The sequence below is a fragment of the Pan paniscus genome, chromosome 15 (assembly GCF_029289425.2).
Source record: "Pan paniscus chromosome 15, NHGRI_mPanPan1-v2.0_pri, whole genome shotgun sequence".
Classification (NCBI taxonomy): domain Eukaryota; kingdom Metazoa; phylum Chordata; class Mammalia; order Primates; family Hominidae; genus Pan; species Pan paniscus.
The window spans coordinates 65,448,912-65,467,614 of NC_073264.2; the positions used below are offsets into that span (position 1 = coordinate 65,448,912).

The following is an 18,703-nucleotide window of genomic DNA, read 5'->3' on the forward strand; positions in this document are numbered from 1 at the left end:
CAGCATAAAAACCAGTTGAAATGGTCAATATCTACTTGGTATTACAAGACACAAAAGTTTCACTCCCTACAACTTACCAGGAATATTTGCTTCAATTCCCTTCTTAATTTCACTTGCTCAGGTACAAAACAACTTAAGTGGACATTTTCAGAAGCTCTTATATTACACTAATATTACTCTAAAATATCCGCTTGTGCAAACTTTGAGAAAGGTAAAAGCAATTACCAGGAAAAAAAAATCACGATTCCTTAATTCTATTATGCTGATGGTTGCACCACTCTGTAAATATGCTAAAAATCATTGAATCCATTAAAATGGGTGAACGTTATGGTATGTACATTATACTTGATAAAACTGTTAATCAAACAAAAAAGAGATTATCTAATTCCATATGTGGGACTACTATAAAATATCCTCAGAATATAGGAATAAAAAAATACTAAAAGCCCCCAAATTTTTTTTTAAAAGTCTGTTTTACATGAGCTCTGCCAGTAGTTGAAACAGGCCACCGTCAGAAACGGCTTGTAAAAGAAACCCGGTATCTGGCCAAGTCCTAAGTGACCTGAACGACGCACCCTCAGAACCATATTGGGATGACTGTAACCTGAGCGCTGTTCCTCCAGCAGAGCAAGCACACTCATCGGACTCAGTAACTCAAGGGGCCAGTCCTCTCCAGCATCCCAGCTGCCGCCGCCCTGTCAGGCTTCCCAGGCAATCGCCCATCTTATTCCTTCTCCAGTGTGGACGCCTACGAGGAGGGAGCGTCCCCTCTCGACGGTTAACTGGCATCTAGCTTATGAAGCCCGCGTGGATTCTCCAACCCCAGACCTGCTGGTGGGTGGGGACGTGCGGGTGACAAAATCCAGACTACGACCCTCCCTGAGCCCTGGCAACCCCGGGGTGACCCCAACACAGAGGGGGCCACGCGCGCTCCAGCTCTGACACTCCTTCCAGCTCGGCGGGGCCTGAAACAGGGGGCTGCGCTTCACCCACTGCTGAGCGTCAGATTCAGCTGAGGAGATTCTAAAAGCGCGGTGCTGGGCCCAGACCCAGGCACTCCAGAGCAGAACGCGCAGGGGCCCGACCCCAGTCTGGCGGCGCAGGTGTGTGACAAAGTCGGAAGGCGCGCCAAGCTCTCCAGTTCCTCATCTGCTGTCGAGTCCAGCGCCCGCCACGCTCCCGCGCAGGGACCCGCCCATTACCGCCTGGAAGCGGGGCGCCCTCACACTTCTGCACCGCGTCCCCAGAGCTGAGGCGCATCCGGGAGACTCGCCGCCCGAACCCACGAAACTGTCCTCCCTCCCGCGAGGCCGCCCCGCCCCCCTCCCCGCGGACCGCCCCCCTCCCCGCGGACCGCCCCCCTCCCCGCGGACCGCCCCCCTCCCCGCGGACCGCCCCCCTCCCCGCGGACCGCCCCCCTCCCCGCGGACCGCCCCCCTCCCCGCGGACCGCCCCCCTCCCCGCGGACCGCCCCGTCCACCCCCCGCGAGGCCGCCCCGCCGCCCCTCCCGCGAGACCGCCCCGGTCCCCCCAGCCACCCGGCTCCTCTCCCTGATTGGCTCGAATCGGGCGGGTTCCGGCGTGGGTTTCAGCCCCTCTTCAGGCGGGTTTCTAGCCACATGCAAAGGTGCTTTCTGGCCCGGCTCTTTTCACCCGCCAATCATCCCCTCCAGCCAGTCATCACCGACTTCCTCCACGTTTTCCTCGTCCTCTCCGGCCGGCAGTGTAGCAGCAGCAACTCCCTACGTTGAAGTCGTCTCCCTCCGTCCCCGCCCTTACTTCCTTTTCCCTTAAGGACCTCGCACGCGCTGCCATATTCAGAGGGGCGCAGGCGCGGTAGCGCGGCCTCCCGAGCTGTTGTAAGCACCAGGTTGCGGTGGAACGTGCACCTTCAGTTGGGCTGCACGGAAAAGTGGTCTCCGCATAAACAGTTGCACTTGCCCCTAGGGAATGTTGGACCACAGGAGGGGACTTGAAGTACGATGTACAGGCCCTAATGGTCCCTCTGTATGGAAGCGAACACTTGTAGGGGAGGGGCCCAGCGGGATAGGCAGGGAACAAGGGGGCAGATCTCAGCCTGCCACACCTGAAGACAGGTACCTTGCAGCTGAGCAATGGGGCCCCAGGCAGAATTTTCCTGTTGGCTGTGCCCCTGGCTCCTGTTCTGGGGCAACAGACTCCTTTATTTGACCAGAAAACATTTCTGCCAGCCTACTTGTGGCTGCCTGAAACCCCATAATTCAAAAATCCAGGCCACGATTTCTTTCTAGTTTTGAGATAAAGAAAATTCGAGTTTAGTGAGTTGACAAGACTTGATCAAGGGTTGCAAGACTGGTTAGTGACGGATGTTCAACAAGAACCAAGTTCTCCTTACAAGCCCATTGCTTTCTCCACTATGTTAGTGTATTACCATTTTATTAGTGGAACTCCATGCTCTCCCCTATTTGCCATCTCCCAGTCCTGGTCCTAGAGTAGTTGTTGTTGTTGTTGTTTTGTTGTTGTTGTTGTTTTGAGACAGAGTTTCACTCTTGTTGCCCAGCTGGAGTGCAATAGCATGATCTCGGCTCACGGCAACCTCCGCCTCCCAGGTTCAAGCGATTCTCCTGCCTCAGGTTCCCAGGTTGCTGAGATTTACAGGCATGTGCCACCACGCCTGGCTAATTTTGTATTTTTAGTAGAGACCGGGTTTCTCCATGTTGGTCAGGCTGGTCTCGAACTCCCGACCTCAGGTGATCCGCCCGCCTTGGCCTCCCAAAGTGCTGGGATTACAGGCATGAGCCACCACGCCCAGCTCCTAGAGTTACTTTCTAGTTTGGCCTCAGAAAAATTCAGCACTCCAGTTGACCTCTCCCTGTCCAACCCCAAAGGAGATCGAATGCTTAACTAATGGATCTGATTGCCATACTTAAGCCACCATTGTTCATTTGGGTAGTTTCCAGTTTCCGGCAATAATGAACAATGCCACCGTTAGTAATATTGTAAATGTCTTTGTATAGAATATGCACACATTTCTGGCCAGGCGAGGTAGCTCACATCTGTAATCCCAGCACTTTGAGAGGCTGAGGCGGGCAGATCACCTGAGTTCGGGAGTTCGAGAAATCAGCCGGACCAGCATGGAGAAACCCTGTCTCTCCTAAAAATACAAAAAATAAGCCGGGTGTGGTGGCGCATGCCTGTAATACCAGCTACTCGGGAGGCTGAGGCAGGAGAATCACTTGAACCCAGGGGGCAGAGGTTGCAGTAAGCCAAGATCGTGCCATTACACTCCAGCCTGGGCAACAAGAGCGAAACTCTGTCTCAAAAAAAATAATAAAATTTAAAAATTTAAAAAAGAATATGTACACATTTCTGTTATATATGTTAAAAACAAGTAGTTTAGACAGTTCCTCTTCAAAGAGTTTCACTTTGTTACAAACAAGGTATTCTTCTCCAAGAGGTCTTTACTTCCTTGTACTGTCTGTCCTGAAGTCTTATTTCCCTGTTCTTTGTCTACAGTAATCTTGCCTGCCAATCTATCAGCCCCTCCCATCCTGCTGTGCTCAGGCATGACAGCCAAGAAATCACCCCCTCCCTGCTGTAACAGCTTTCCCAGAAAAATTGATCTTCCCACCTTCCCACTTGAAAACCTCATTCCTGCACTTTTCAAGTTAGCCAACCGGGTTCAGCTTAGATCGTGCGGTCCAACTCCAGCCAATGGAGGCAAGACGCAGTAACAGGGACAAGCTGCATTAGAGATAATAAAACCCCCTGCTTTCCTTTGTTTGTGCGTCCTCTCGTGGCAACTAGACCTACGAGGGGCACCCTCCTGAAAGAGTAAATTTGCCTTGCTGAGAAAATTTATATTCGAGTGCTATTTTCTTTTATTTTGTGGCACTGAAAAATTTGCTTCTAACATGTATGTAGAAGTGGGACTATGTCTTCATAAGGCATGCATGTATTCAATTTTAGTAGATGCTAACTACAGCAAGCAAAATAATGGCTCCCCCAAAATATCCTTGTCCTAATCCCTGGAACCTATGAGTATATTAGGTTACATGGCAAAAGAGAATTAAGTTTACAGAGTTTGCCAAGAGGTGGCCTTAAAATAGGGAGAGCATTCTGGATTGTCCAGGTGGGCCCAACTTAATCACAAGCACCCTTAAAAATAGAGAAGAGGGAGGCAAGAGAAGGAGAATCAGAGAAATTGTAGAATCAGATTAAGAACCAGAGAATAGTAGCTGTGAGAAAGACTGGATGGGCCTGATCAATTCCTACTAGTTTTAAAGATGGAGGAAGGAGGCAATGAGGCAAGAATGTGGGCAACCTCTAGAAGTTGGAAAAGGCAAACAAATGGATTTTCCCCTTTCCAGAAGGAACACACCCTGTTGACACTTTAATTTTAGCCCAATGGGACCTCTAGAACTGTAAGATAATAAATTTGTACTGTTTTAGCCACAAAGTTTATGATAATTTGTTACAGCAGCAACAGAAAACTCGTACACTGCCAGTCTTCCAAAGTAATTTTATCGATTTATATACTTAAGGAGCTTTGAAAAAAATATCCATACTTCAGCCTCATACCACAAACTGAACTGGAATCTCTGGATAGGCCTAGGAAAAAAAAATTCCTTAATTAGGTCATTTCATAGCATCTTGAAGGTTGAGAATCATTTATCTAAAGCCTTAAATCTAAATCCAATTCTTATCATTAAAGAAGAGTGTGGCAGTGATTTGGACACATGATTAAAAGCTTTTCTAGGAAACAGTGTTCCAGGTCCTTGAAGGATCTCCCCTGTTTGCTCAGAGTTAACACAGCTAACGTTTTGCACTGCCCCATGATTGAACAATCAGTTCCTACTAACACAATTCATAAAGGAGCATTAACACTAAGCCCTCTTTGTTTTTACAAGAGATTTTTCTTTAATATGCTAAGAAAGTGGCTCTTTCAGAAACTGGCCCAACTTAACACCTTGGCCTTCATGGAGAGCTTGGCTGTAGGAGCTGGTAGGGCCTCCATTTCCTGAGAGAAGGGTGTTCTGGAAGGAGGAGAGGGTCTGCCTGGTTCATGCCCAGGCTCCTGTGTGCTAAGGCTGCAGCAGGCAGATGACCCTTGGGCCGTGGCTCTGGGGAAATTCTGAATAAGAAGGTGGTTCTTACAGCTTGAGCAGGCTGGGCTGCAAGTGGAAGCTCTGGTCAAGGTGTCCCTCACCTTTCCTCTTTTGCTAGGCTGGTGATATTATTGAGAGGAAGGATAAGCAAGTTTCTTACATTGCAGCCAGGGATCCTAGAATCTGGGGAAAGAGCCTCCTTCCCCAAGTTTGCAGGACAGCTTCTTTGGTAGCGATACCACTAACTACTGAAGTTCACTCGGCAACAAATTTATAAATCCTGAGAAGCCTTGGGCAGTTTCTATCACAAAGGTATGTCATCAAAAAGAATGAAGGGTGATGTAATGTTGAAGCTAGTATCCATGTACCTTCCTGACAGATGTCAAATATTACAGTGCTTCCCTTTAAAATCAAAATATTTAGGCTGGGCACGGTGGCTTATGCCTATAATCCCAACACTTTGGGAGGCTGAAGTGGGTGGATCACCGAGGTCAGGAGTTCGAGACCAGCCTGACCAACAAGGTGAAACCCCGTCTCCACTAAAAATACAAAAATTAGCCGGGCGTGGTGGCAGGCCCCTGTAGTCCCAGCTACTCAGGAGGCTGAGACAGGAGAATTGCTTGAACCCGGGAGGCGGAGGTTGCAGTGAGCCGAGATTACGTCACTGCACTCCAGCCTGGGTGACACAGCAAGACTCCATCTCAATAAATATATAAATACAATCAAAATATTCCATGGCATGCTGAGATCCTTACAGTGCACCAGTGTGCCTTGGCACACAGTTTGGGAATCATGGCTGTGGCCATGGCCATTTGGAAAGTGATTCTCATTTATCCCTTGAATGAATATTCAAGATAATTATTTTGTTCCAAAATGGTACTTCTGTAAGGTCCAATATAATCTCACCCCTCCCATGCTGAAGAGCTCTCTAAAACAGGCATTGAGTCCCACAGGCCTGTCCAGATTCTGACTTGTTCCCACAGAGGATATCTTGGGTACATCTAACACTACCTCGGAAGGTGAGCAGTTTCCATTTTTATTTTAAATTTTAAATTTTATTCATTTATTATTTTTTGAGACAGAGTCTCACTCTGTCGCCCAGGCTGGAGTGCAGTGATCTTGGCTCACTGCAACCTCCACCTCAGCCTCCTGAGTAGCTGAGAATAGTTTCTTGAAAGTCACTAAGCTACAAACAACCATTACAGAAATCAAGATATGTTATTAGTTTGGGTCACCCAGGTATTATGTACAAAGAATTGGTACTAGAAATTTAGTCTTATTAAACATTATTAAATGTAATATATTCTACTTTCAAACAATATTTTTAAGCTAGAAAAATGGTCTCTTCTATTACAATAACTCTATTTAAAATTTCCTTTGCATTTAAATTTTTTCTTGTTTTTACACTTTTATAGAGTAAACTTAATTTTATTGCTGCTTATTTTGTTATTTTTCATCCATAAAGTAATTATGTTTTGGACTTCTGATTTGCTGAATGATAATACCAGTCCCCTAAAAACACATTTCTCTACCCATCCTCCAAAAACCATAGTGATCAACATGGAGATCAAATAAAAACTACCTGTAAATCATGCCTAAAGCAAAACTAGAGAATACCACAAACTTCAATTTGCATGTTAGTGGGGAAATAAATATTCTAAACCAGCAGAGGCAGCTACAGAGGAAGGTGCAGCTAATTTTCACTGGTGTAGAACACAGACAACCTTACCCCCAGAAACAAGACAGTTCATAAATGGTGAAATACCAAGAACAAATCTGAGATCTGGTGGATCAGAACACTGACAAATGAAGGAAAAGCAAGGGTCTTGGAAGCACATGAGACCAAAAATGGCAGTTGTAGAGGGCAAGGTTTCTGAGGGGAGAGGGAGGTAGTTGTGTTCCTTGGAGGCTTGGTAATAAAGGAAAAGAAAAAAGCAAACAGTGGAAATTAATAAGTTTATACAAATGAGACAGTATTACAGAATCAGACATCATATAAACCCTCACTCCCAAAAAGGCTTGATCTAGTAAACTTTAGAAACTGCACTCACTGTGCCAACAGAAGAGGGTGGTATTGAGCTAAGGAACCTAGTGAGTAAGCCCTGCCTCCAGCTACCCTAAAGTAGAAACATCTGAAGACCAGAGCAATTCAAGGAATTTGAAAGTGAATACAGACAAATGGCAAATTATATTCACATAAAATTACTTTAAAAAGAAAATAGAAAGGCACTATCATCTAAACTGTTCAGGCGATGAAAAAAAAAAATACTCCCAAAAGACAGCCATGGGCCGGGCAGGGTGGCTCACACCTGTAATCCCAACACTTTGGGAGGCCAAGGAAGTTGGATCACCTGAGGTCAGGAGTTCAAGACCAGCCTGGCCAACATGGTGAAACCCCATCTCTACTAAAAATACAAAAATTAGCCGGGCATGGTAGCACTGCCTGTAATCCCAGCTACTCAGGAGGTTGAGGCAGGAGAATTACTTGAACCCAGGAGGTGGAGGTTGCAGTGAGCCGAGATCATGCCATTGCACTCCAGCCTGGGTGACAAGAGTGAAACTCCATCTCAAAAAAAAAAAAAAAAAAAAAAACAGCCGTGAAACACAGGACAAATATTTGACACAACAACCCTGAAAAAAATTAAACATCAATTTTTAAAGGATTTGCAAAAATGGGGGGAAAAACTTTATTTTGAATCAGAAATGTAATAATTCAGAATAGTCCAAGATATCTAGATGTGAGAGTTGAACTCAGGCAAGAAAACACTAAATCATCTAAAAAGTGAAGAGTGAACTACAAGGTGATCAAAGGAAAACAGATTTGACTGAAAATAAAATAAGGGACTAGACACGGTGGCTCACACCTGTAATCCCAGCACTTTGGGAAGCCAAGGCAGGAGAATTGCTTAAGCCCAGGAGTTTGAGACCAGCCTGGGCAACATGGTGAAACCCTGTCTCTACAAAACATACAAAAATTAGGTGTGGTGGTGGCATGCCTATAGCCCCAGCTACTCAGAAGGCTGCAGTGAGAGGATTGCTTTAGCTCAGGAGGTCGAGGCTGCAGTGAGCCATGAGCATGCTACTGCACTCCAGCATGGGCGACAGAGTGAGACTCTGTCTCAAAAAATAAAAGAGAGGAATAGAAACAATCAAGAAAGTGAACACACAGAAGCTAAAGAGAGAAAAAAGTGAAAATGCTAATATCATGACTTTATGTTTTAAGCATATCTTAAGGTATAAGTTTCATAAGCAACTAATATATGGAGAAGTGACATATAATTTAAAAATTGCCCCAGATGATCAGTTGGCCTTTAAAAAATTCTCTCGAAATATTTGCTTTATAAGTATAGTGAAAATCTAAGCAAGTTAAGAAGCACTACTATATTCTCCTAGACAGTGACACAGAAAGTGACACACATGGTTTCCCCTGAGCTTCACATGATGACACATGATGTCATAGAACTGTACCCTCCTGGTCACTGGTTAGAGTATATAAAATAATCATATATCCCATCCCTAGCCACTGTGGGTTTAGCAGGGATAAGCACTTGACCTAAACTGGGTCAATAAGACCTTTTCTTGGGATTCTCTCTCCTGTCACAGAAACTCCATATAAATCTCCATGGTTGCCAGTGATCACGTTTCCTGTCATGGAGAAAACCAACCAGCAGTCAGACAGATGAGCTGACACATAGATGCCAAGAAGTGACCATGACAAAGGGCTTGTAGGTTCCATGTGCTGATCCTGGGGCCCAGGTGTATCTCCGCCCACCTGGAGGTTAGGTTGTTTAACTCATGATTCCATAAGCCAATATTCCCTTTTGTCAAGTTAGTTACAGTCTAAGTAGGTGTGGGTGTTTATCACTTCAACTAAATTAATTTTAATTTTACTATTTTGAAAAAACCTCTTGTTCTTGTCCTGATACTTCTTCAGGTGTGCTCTTTGCTATTGGGGGCTCAGAAGTGACAGCATCTAACATCTGCTGGGTCTTCTCTTTGTCTGATCTTGCCTTTTGCTCTGCAGAGTCTAATGTAGTTTTCAAGTTTTCTGTTTTCACAACTGCCTTCTCTTTCATCGTTTCAACATTTGCCTTCTCTTTCATCGTTTCAACATTTGCTAAAGATTGCCTGAGCTCTTCAATTGTTTTGTCCTGTGACAGCATATAAGATGGGGGAAAGGAAGGAGATAACTAGGATTAGATCTCTTCTAAATAACAGTTATGATAACTCTTGCTTCTTTTCCTTTTCTTTCTTTTTTTATGAAGACAGAGATATATGGAAAAGAAAAACATTCCAAAATTTCTGAATTAAGAGGACATTTCTCCATGATCGTGCTCATCAATAACTATTACTTAGCACTTTTAGTAACTGGCCACTTGGGATTTAAAGAGTCTTAACATGTTTTCTGCATCCTCAAAGGTCTCAAAGCCCTACATTAATCAAATACAGAAATACAGAAGATAATTGGCATTTCAGTAAGAGAAATATTGCTGATAAACTGGCATATCAGTTGATCAGTTATTTAGTGCCTGTTTGGCTTAAGGCATAATTTTTGAAATAGTATAACTGAAGTTTGATATGGAGAAAGTCCAAAGAAGAGCCCCCAAAATGACTACAACTTTTAACTATTACCCCAATAAGAGACACAGGTAAAACTAAAACAAAAAACAGACTGGGTGTGGTGGCTCACACTTGTAATCCCAGCACTTTGGGAGGCCAAGGCAGGCAGATCACTTGAGGTCGGGAGTTTGAGACCAGCCTGGCCAACATGGTGAAACCCTGTTTCTACTAAAAATACAAAAATTAACTGGGCATGGTGGCATGCGCCTGTATTCCCAGCTACTTGGGAGGCTGAGGTGGGAGGATTACTTGAACCTGGAAGGCAGAGGTTGCAGTGAGCCAAGATCACGCCACTGTACTCCAGTCTGGGTAAGAGAGCGAGACTCCATCTCAAAAAGAATAATAATAATAAAACAAAAAACAAGGGATTTGTAATAATAACACTTAGAATACAAGGAGGAGGATATATGGATATATGGGGGTTTCAATTGTATTGGTAATATTTGTTTCTTAAAATGAGTGGTGAATTCCAATTTTATTCTATATGCTTAAATATATATTCTTTTGTATGTATGTAAAATAATTTTAATATTAATTTTTTTAGCTTCAATGAAAAGCATGCTGCTAAAATGGTAAAAGACCAAAGCTTTAGTGAATTTCTGAAAGCCTCACTTCCTTTACTTACTTTAAGGACATTTACTCTTGTCAGCTGAGTTTTCATATTTTTATTTGACAATTTCAAATCGCTGAGCTGTTTCTGAAGTTTCTGAATTTTCTCCTCCAATCTTTGCGTAGTAGCAATCTGCAAATTCTACCAAATATTCAATAACATTTGTTTTGTTGCATGTTGTCTTTCTCTAGCTTTTTGAACTTCTTGCTATGCTTGTCTATCTGGGAATGCTTAGTCCCTGAGTTTTCCTTTGCAGAAATCAACAGTATTGAAGTAAAAAATTGTGCTTTAAGATGTTATTATACACTAGCATAATACCACATCCACTCCAGACTAACACACTGCAGGCTTAACAATACTTCCATAAGTAAAATATTTTTCACCATAAATAAGCATTATTAAAATAATCAAGAAAATAAAATATGACAATAAAAGTGATGACTCAGGACTACCAAGAGTACAATGCAATAGATTTTATAAGCACCAAGCAGTAGCATAGATTAGTTCAACTTTTCTAGGAATGTATTATAAAGAAATAATCAAATATGTGGATAAAGATTCACACACGGGCCGGGCACTGTGGCTCAAGCCTGTAATCCCAGCATTTTGGGAGGCTGAGGCAGGCAGATCACGAGGTCAGGAGATCGAGACCATGGCCAACATGATGAAACCCGGTCTCTACTAAAAATACAAAAATTAGCTGGGCGTGGTGGCAGGTGCCTGTAATCCCAGCTACTGACGAGGCTGAGGCAAGAGAATTGCTTGAAACCGGAAGGCGGAGGCTGCAGTGAGCGGAGATTGCACCACTGCACTCCAGCCTGGGCGAAAGAGCGAAACTCCGTCTCGGGGAAAAAAAAAAAGACTCACACAAAGATATTATTTATTTTATTTTATGTTTTAAGTTAGGGTCTTGCTCTGTCGCCCATGCTGGAATGCAGTGGCGTTATCACAGCTCACTGAAGGCTTGACCTCCCAGGCTCAAGTGATCCTCCCATCTCAACATCTGGAGTAGCTGGGACCACAGGGTGTGCACATCCGGCTTTTTTTTTTTTTTTTTCCCTCAATCTCCTGGGCTCAAGTGATCCTCCTGCGTTGCTCATCCAAGGTGCTGGTATTACAAGGGTGAGCCACTGCACCCGGCCATAAAGATATTCAGATATTCTTTTTGAATATCTGAGAGTTTTGCTCTTGTGGCCCAGGCTGGAGTGCAATGGCATAATCTTGGCTAACTGCAATCTCTGCCTCCCAGGTTCAAGTGATTCCCCAGCCTCAGCTTCCCGAGTAGCTGGAATTACAGGCGCTTGTCACCATGCCTGGCTAATTTTTTTATTTTTAGTAGAGACAAGGTTTCACCATGTTGGCCAGGCTGATCGCAAACTCCTGACCTCAGGTGATCCGCCCACCTTGGCCTCCCAAAGTGCTGAGATTACAGGCATGAGCCACCACACCTGGCCCACAAAGATATTCTTTACAACATTATTCATAATAGAAAAAACTGAAACAATGCAAATGTCAAAAAAGAAAAATTATTATATGATAGATTATCTATTCCCTAGAAATTAAGTTTTCAAAAATATTTATTAAGAAAAATTAACAATGATGTAGTTAATGAAAAAAGCAGGATTGAGAAAAACTATGTATATCTCAATGATGATAAAAATATACATGGAAAATAATCAGAGGGAAATATACCTATATTTAATACTAGTTATCGCAAAATGGTGGGATTACTGGTGATTTCGATTTTATTTCTATTATTTTCTACTTTACAAATCTTCACTAATACACATGATTTTTTAATTTTTTGAGACAGGGTCTCACCCTGCCGCTCAGGCTGGAGTGCAGTGGTGCAATCACAGCACACTGCAGCCTCGACCTCCCATGCTCAACCCATCCTCCCACCTAAGCCTCCCCAGTAACTGGGACTACAAGTTGCACCATGCCTGGCTAGTTCTTAAATTTTTTGTAGAGATGGGGTGTTGCCATGTTGTCCAGGCTGATCTCAAATTCCTGGGTTCCAGCTATCCACCCACCTCAGCCTCCCTAAGTGCTGGAATTACGGACATGAGCCACTATGCCCAGCTGAATTAATTTTATTATGAGAAAAAAATTAGTTATAAAATGTTATTACAAAAAAGTTATGGTAAATGTTTTAATCCATTAAAAGAAATAACATATTAAGGAACAAGAATCAGAATGGCATATTTTCCTCAATAACAACCCTAGAGATTAGAAGACAATGAAGTCCGTGTGTGAAAATAAAGTCTAAACCCAGCTATCAATTGAGTATGATGATTCAAACAAAAAAAGACATTGTCATTCACACAAGGACCTCAAAAAATGTCGCTCTCCAAGGCACCATTTCTTAGGAAGCCATTGGAGGATGTGTCCCAGTAAAATAAGAAAGGAAACCAAAAAAGAGGAAGAAATGTGATTCGGCAAACAATGAAACCTAACCAGGAGATTAGAGAAGGAAAGTCACGGGATCATGGCTGTGCTCAGGCCCACAGAGCAAAATCCAGACTGAAGCAAGGGAATGAAGGACTTTGGGAGAGAAAAAATGGGAGATTTTTAAAGACTAAAGGATCATCTGATACAGATTTAGGCAGGAAAAAACCTTAATAAATGAACACTGAATATTAAACATATGAAAATATAAGGAAGGTATTAACTGTAGGAAAAATAAAATGCAATACAAGAAAGAAAATGTACCAAGAATATAGTACTTCATGCTTTTGTAAACATTTAGTATCACGGTAAAGTAAATGCTGATTATGCATTTAGCTTAAAATATCAATATAACCAGATTGGGAAGATGAAAGGAGCAGGTAGGAAAGTGGTATGAGAGATGAAATTTCATCTATCATATAACAGGAAATCAACAACATGTCTAATATAGATAACTCGAGATAAGGCAGTTTAAAATTGTTTAGGAAAATGGAAGTTACTATCAGAAACAGCTAAAAGAGTTAAAGAGTTCCCTCTGGGAAATAAGAGAGGTACAGAAGAGGGCTGCTCCTTTTCAATAAAAGACTCTTGGTATATTTGATTTTGAAAAGTGTGTGTGTGTGTGTGTGTGTGTGTGTGTGTATAAAGGGTTAAAAAAATTATAGGCTGGGTGCGGTGGCTCACGCCTGTAATCCCAGCACTTTGGGAGGTCGAGGCGTGGGGATCACCTGAGGTCAGGAATTCGAGACCAGCCTGGCCAAGGTGGTGAAACCCCACCTCTACTAAAAATACAAAAATTCACTGGGCATGGTGGTGCACACCTGTAATCCCAGCTACTAGGGAGGCTGAGGCAGGAGAATTGCTTGAATCTGGTAGGCAGAGGTTGCAGTGAGCCGAGATTGCACCACTGCACTCCAGCCTGGGCAACAAGAGTGAAACTCCGTCTCAAAAACAAAAAACAAACAAACAAAAATTCTGAATACCTTCAGCCAAAAAATGGAAATCAACACTAAAATTACAAAAATACATAGAACACAGTGAAAAGAAACATTTCTTATAAAAATCTATTGGACAAGCTACAGAGGAACATTCAATAGTACTTACTCTTTTTCTGATTTAAAAACAAAAGACAAAAAAAGCACATTTACTTAAGAAGGGAAAAGAGAAAGTAGGGTGCAGATTTAATAAACATACTATATATATTCATTACATATAAACCAAAATAAACTAATAAAATGTGTATTTATTTATTTATTTATTTTTGAGACAGTCTCACTCTGTTGCCCAGGCTGGAGTGCAGTGCCACAATCTCAGCTCAATGTAACCTCCACCTCCCTGGTTCAAGTGATTCTCCTGCTTCAGCCTCCCAAGTAGCTGAGATTAGAGGTGCACACCACCATGCCCAGTTAACTTTTGCATTTTTAGTAGAGACAGGGTTTTACCACGTTGGTCAGTCTGGTCTCGAATTCCTGATCTCAAGTGATCTGCCCACCTCAGCCTCCCAAAATGCTGGGATTACAGGGTGAGCCAGCGTGCCCGGCCATAAAACGTATATTTTAAAAAAAGAACCGGCCAGGCACGGTGAATCATGCCTGTAATACTAGCACTTTGGGAGGCCAAGGCGGGAGAATCACTTGAGCTCAGCAGTTTGAGACCAGCCTGGGCAACATGGCGAAACCTCATCTCTACAAAAACTTCAAAATCTAGCCAGGCGTGGAGGCGTGCACCTATAGTTCCAGCTATCTGGGAGGCTGAGGCAGGAGGATCACTGGAGCCCTGAAGGTTGAGGCTTCAGTGAGCCATAATCACGCCACTGCACTCCAGCCTGGACAATAGACAGAGCCAGACCCTGTCTCAAAAAGAACCACTGGTTCTTTGGAAAGATAAAATAGATGCCTCAGGCAAGCCTGGTTAAAAAGGAAAGAGAGAAAGTGAAAATACACAATATTAGAAAGGAGGAATATACAGAATATATAGATATGCATACAGAATGGATACAGAATGCAAAGATAAAAATAATTCTAAGAGAACATTTTGCAACTTAGTGGCAGTAAATTGAAAATCTAAAAGAAATAAAGGCTGTAATTCCAGTACTTTGGGAGGCAGAGATGGGCGGATCATTTGAGCCACAAGGAGTTCAAGACCAGCCTGAGCAACATGGAAAGACCCCATTTCTACAAAAATTAGCTGGTCATAGTGGTGTGCACCTGTGGTCCCAGCTACTCAGGAGTCTGAGGCAAGAGGAGCACTTGAGCCTTAGGAGGTTGAGGCTACAGTGAATCGTGATGGTAACACCACATTCCAGCCTGGGAGGCAGAGCAAGACTGTCTCAAAAAAAAAAAAAAAAAAAAAAAAAAAAAGACAGTTCTCCCATGAGCTGGTCCAAACTGTTCCACCTTTAGAATCAAATTATTTATAAAATAAATAAGTGAAATTTTAAAAATACATTATTTCCTAGGAAACAATTTGACAATATACAGTGAAATCCAGAAAACCCAAGAACTCTAGTAAAGAAAACTATTAGGCCGGGCATGGTGGCTCACACCTGTAATCCCAGCACTTTGGGAGGCCAAGGTGGGCTGGTCATCTGAGGTCGGGAGTTCGAGACCAGCCTGGACAACATGGAGAAACACTGTCACTACTAAAAATATAAAATTAGAGACAGGTGTGGTGGCACATGCCTGTAATCCCAGCTACTCAGGAGACTGAGGCAGGAGAATCGCTTGAACTCGGGAGGCAGAGATTGCAGTGAGCCAAGATCGCGCCATTGCACTCCAGCCTAGGCAACAAGGGCAAAACTCCGTCTCAAAAAAGAAAAGAAAAGAAAACTGAATGCTCAATAAATATCGGATAAATAAACAAATGAATGAGCCAAAAGACTAAATGAAGGCTGGGCGCAGTGGCACATGCCTATAATCCCAGCACTTTGGGAGGCTGAGGCAGGCAAATAACGAGGTCAGGAGTTCGAGACCAGCCTGGCCAACATGGTGAAACCCTGCATCTCTACTAAAAACTGCAAAAATTAGCCAGGTGTGGTGGCACGCACCTATAGTCCCAGCTACTCGGGAGGCTGAGGCAGGAGAATCGTTGGAACCTGGGAGGTGGAGGTTGCAGTGAGCCGAGATTGCGCCACTGCACTCCAGCCTGGGTGATGGAGTGAGACTCAGTCTCAGAAAAAAAAAAAAAAGACTAAATGAGTAAATGGTAAATGAGTGAGCAAGATTCCACTTTGGAGCATAGCAATTATAGAAATACTAAAAAACATAATTTGGTTATGATAGGCAATTCTTTTTTTTTTTCTTTTCTTTTCTTGAGATGGAGTCTTGCTCTGTCACCAGGCTGGAATGTAGCAGCACTACCTTGGCTCACTGCAATTTCTGCCTCCTGAGTTCAAGCAATTCTCCTGCCTCAGCCTCCAGAGTAGCTGGGATTATAGGTGCGTGCCACCACATCCAGCTAATTATTGTATTTTTAGTAGAGACAGAGTTTCACCATGTTGGCCAGGATGGTCTCAATCTCCTGACCTCGTGATCCGCCTGTCTCAGCCTCCCAAAATGCTAGGATTATAGGTGTGAGCCACTGTGCCCAGCTATGATAGGCAATTCTATGAAGAGGTAGTAAAATAGAGAATCTCCTGAAAATAAATTGTATTGCAACCTACCTATTTCTATTCAACTTTTAGGACTGCCTTTTCCCTTACAGATTCAGGGAAGCAGAGAGTAGAGAAGAGAGTGACCTAAACAGTGATTATTGAGAGACATCATCAATGGCCCCTCATCAATGCTCATTATATCTGCCTGTCACAATTCCTAAAATTTCCCCATTAGAGAGTTATTCCTTTGGCCGGGCACAGTGGCTCACACATGTAATCCCAGCACTTTGGAAGGCCAAGGCAGGCAGATCACCTGCAGTCAGGAGTTTGACACCAGACTGGCCAACATGGTGAAACCTTGTCTCTACTAAAAATACAAAAGTTAGCCGGGCGGGTGGTGAGCACCTGTAATCCCAGCTACTTGGGAGGCTGAGGCAGGAAAATCGCTTGAACCCGGGAGGCAGAGGTTGCAGTGAGCCGAGATCACACCATTGCACTCCACCCTGGGTGACAGAGTGAGACTCCATCTGAAAAAAAAAGAAAAAAAGAGAGTTATTCCTTTGAGCTCCTTTCCTTCTAATCCTCTCCTTAAAGTACATTGAGATATATATGTAAACAGATGCCCTCACAACAAATATCAAATAAGTGCACAAAAGAGACATGGAGATGCGGAGAGAGAAGAGGCTTTTAAAAATAAAATCAGAGGCCGGGGCAGTGGCTCATGCCTGTAATCCCAGCACTTTGGGAGGCTGAGGCAGGTGGATCATAAGGTCAAGAGATTGAGACCATCCTGGCTAAAATGGTGAAACCTCGTCTCTACTAAAAATACAAAAATTAGCTGGGCATGGTGGCGCGTGCCTGTAGTCCCAGCTACTCGGGAGGCTGAGGCAGGAGAATCGCTTGAACCCAGGAGGCAGAGGTTGCAGTGAGCCAAGATAGCATCACTGCACTCCAGTCTGGTGACAGAGCGAGACTCTCTCTCAAAAAATATAAATAAATAAATAAAATAAAATCGGAAGCTTTCAGAGTTTGTAGCAAATTTCCCCCCTTTCCCAATGTGGAGAAAAGTATTAACAGTATTAACAGCTTCAAACATTAGATAAAGTTAAAGTTATGAATAAAATGCAATCATTTTCATTATCAAAGGAATGCTTATACTTCAGGAAATTCTTACTTTCTTCCTGTCCAAGTCTAATCTCTCTTGAAAAAGTCCTTGATCTCAATTTTTCTTTCTAGACATTTCAAGGGTCTTTTTTGTTCCCAATACTTTTTTCTTCAGCTTGGGATGATTCTTGAGCACCTTCTTCTTAAAGATGATGCAGCTGCTCTAGTCACTTAGTGAGCATCTGGATTTCCTGCTGAAAGGCTTAATTCTCTGTAAGAAAAAGACATTAAAAACTTCCTCATGCTCTATGCTTGCTTGCCCTTCCCCCCGCCCCCCGCCCGCTTTCTTTCTTTCTTGAGACAGAGTCTCGCTCTTTCACCCAGGCTGGAGTGCAGTGGTGCCACATTGGCTCACGGTAACCTCCGCCTCCCAGGTTCAAGCAATTATCCTGTCTCAGCCTCCCAAGTAGCTGGGACTACAGGCGCATGCCACCATGCCAGGCTAATTTTTGTATTTTTGGTAGAGACGGGGTTTTGCCATATTGGTCAGGCTGGTCTCGAACTCCTGAATTCAGGTGATCTGCCCACCTTAGCCTCCCAAAGTGCTGGGATTACAGGCGTGAGCCTACGTACCCAGCCTCCATGCTTTCTACGTAGTTTCAAAACTATGTGCAAGTTCTATTTATATCCACATTGGAGTGGCATTAAGTTACTAAGTAGATTAATACAGGCGATTTTAGGATTTGACATGTATACATTGGTTTAAAAAATAAATAGAAAGCTTCGATATATAAAAATAAGACATTTTAGTCAGTACTGAGAAATAAGGCTGTATAATGAATTTTAAAAGAGCAGAGTATTTTTAAAAATGGGGAAATCTAAACAGGCTACTGTGTAGCAGGTTTCACTAACACACTGAATCTAAGCCATATACAGGCGTCCCTAGTGTCCCTGGGAGATTGGTGTCAGAACCTCCTAGAGATGCCAAAATTTATGAATACTCAAGTCTTTGATACAAAATGGTATTGTGCTTGTATCTAACCTATTCACATCCTCCTGTACACTTTAAATCATCTCAATTTTTTTTTTTTTTTTTGAGAGGAAGACTCGCTCTGGTCCCCCCGGCTGGAGTGCAATGGCGCGATCTCGGCTCACTGCAACCTCTGTCTCTCGGGAGACTTTTATAATACCTAATATAACGTAAATGTTATGTAAATAGTTGTACTCTGTTGTTTAGAGAAT

At 43.2% G+C, this 18,703-nt stretch overlaps 1 protein-coding gene and 1 long non-coding RNA gene across 9 annotated transcripts in view; both read right to left on the minus strand.

Annotated features, from left to right (window-relative positions):
- Positions 1-1,280, minus strand: part of ESR2 (estrogen receptor 2) — a 111,473-nt gene extending 110,193 nt beyond the window's left edge. For 7 of the 8 annotated variants that reach the window (XM_055097690.2, XM_055097692.2, XM_055097687.3 and 4 more), the window contains exon 1: positions 605-1,280. The gene's annotated coding sequence lies outside the window, so the exon portion shown is untranslated. Of the gene's footprint in view, positions 1-575 lie in introns of all 8 variants that reach the window. The other variant, XM_057299722.1, reaches the window with a different exon arrangement.
- A 9,367-nt stretch (positions 1,281-10,647) lies between these two features.
- Positions 10,648-18,703, minus strand: part of LOC100978361 (uncharacterized) — a 40,043-nt gene continuing 31,987 nt past the window's right edge. The window contains exons 3-4 of the long non-coding RNA XR_008620900.2: positions 17,532-17,732; positions 10,648-16,884 (exon numbers count right to left, since the gene is read on the minus strand). This is a non-coding gene — a long non-coding RNA (uncharacterized LOC100978361). The remainder of the gene's footprint in view (positions 16,885-17,531; positions 17,733-18,703) is intronic.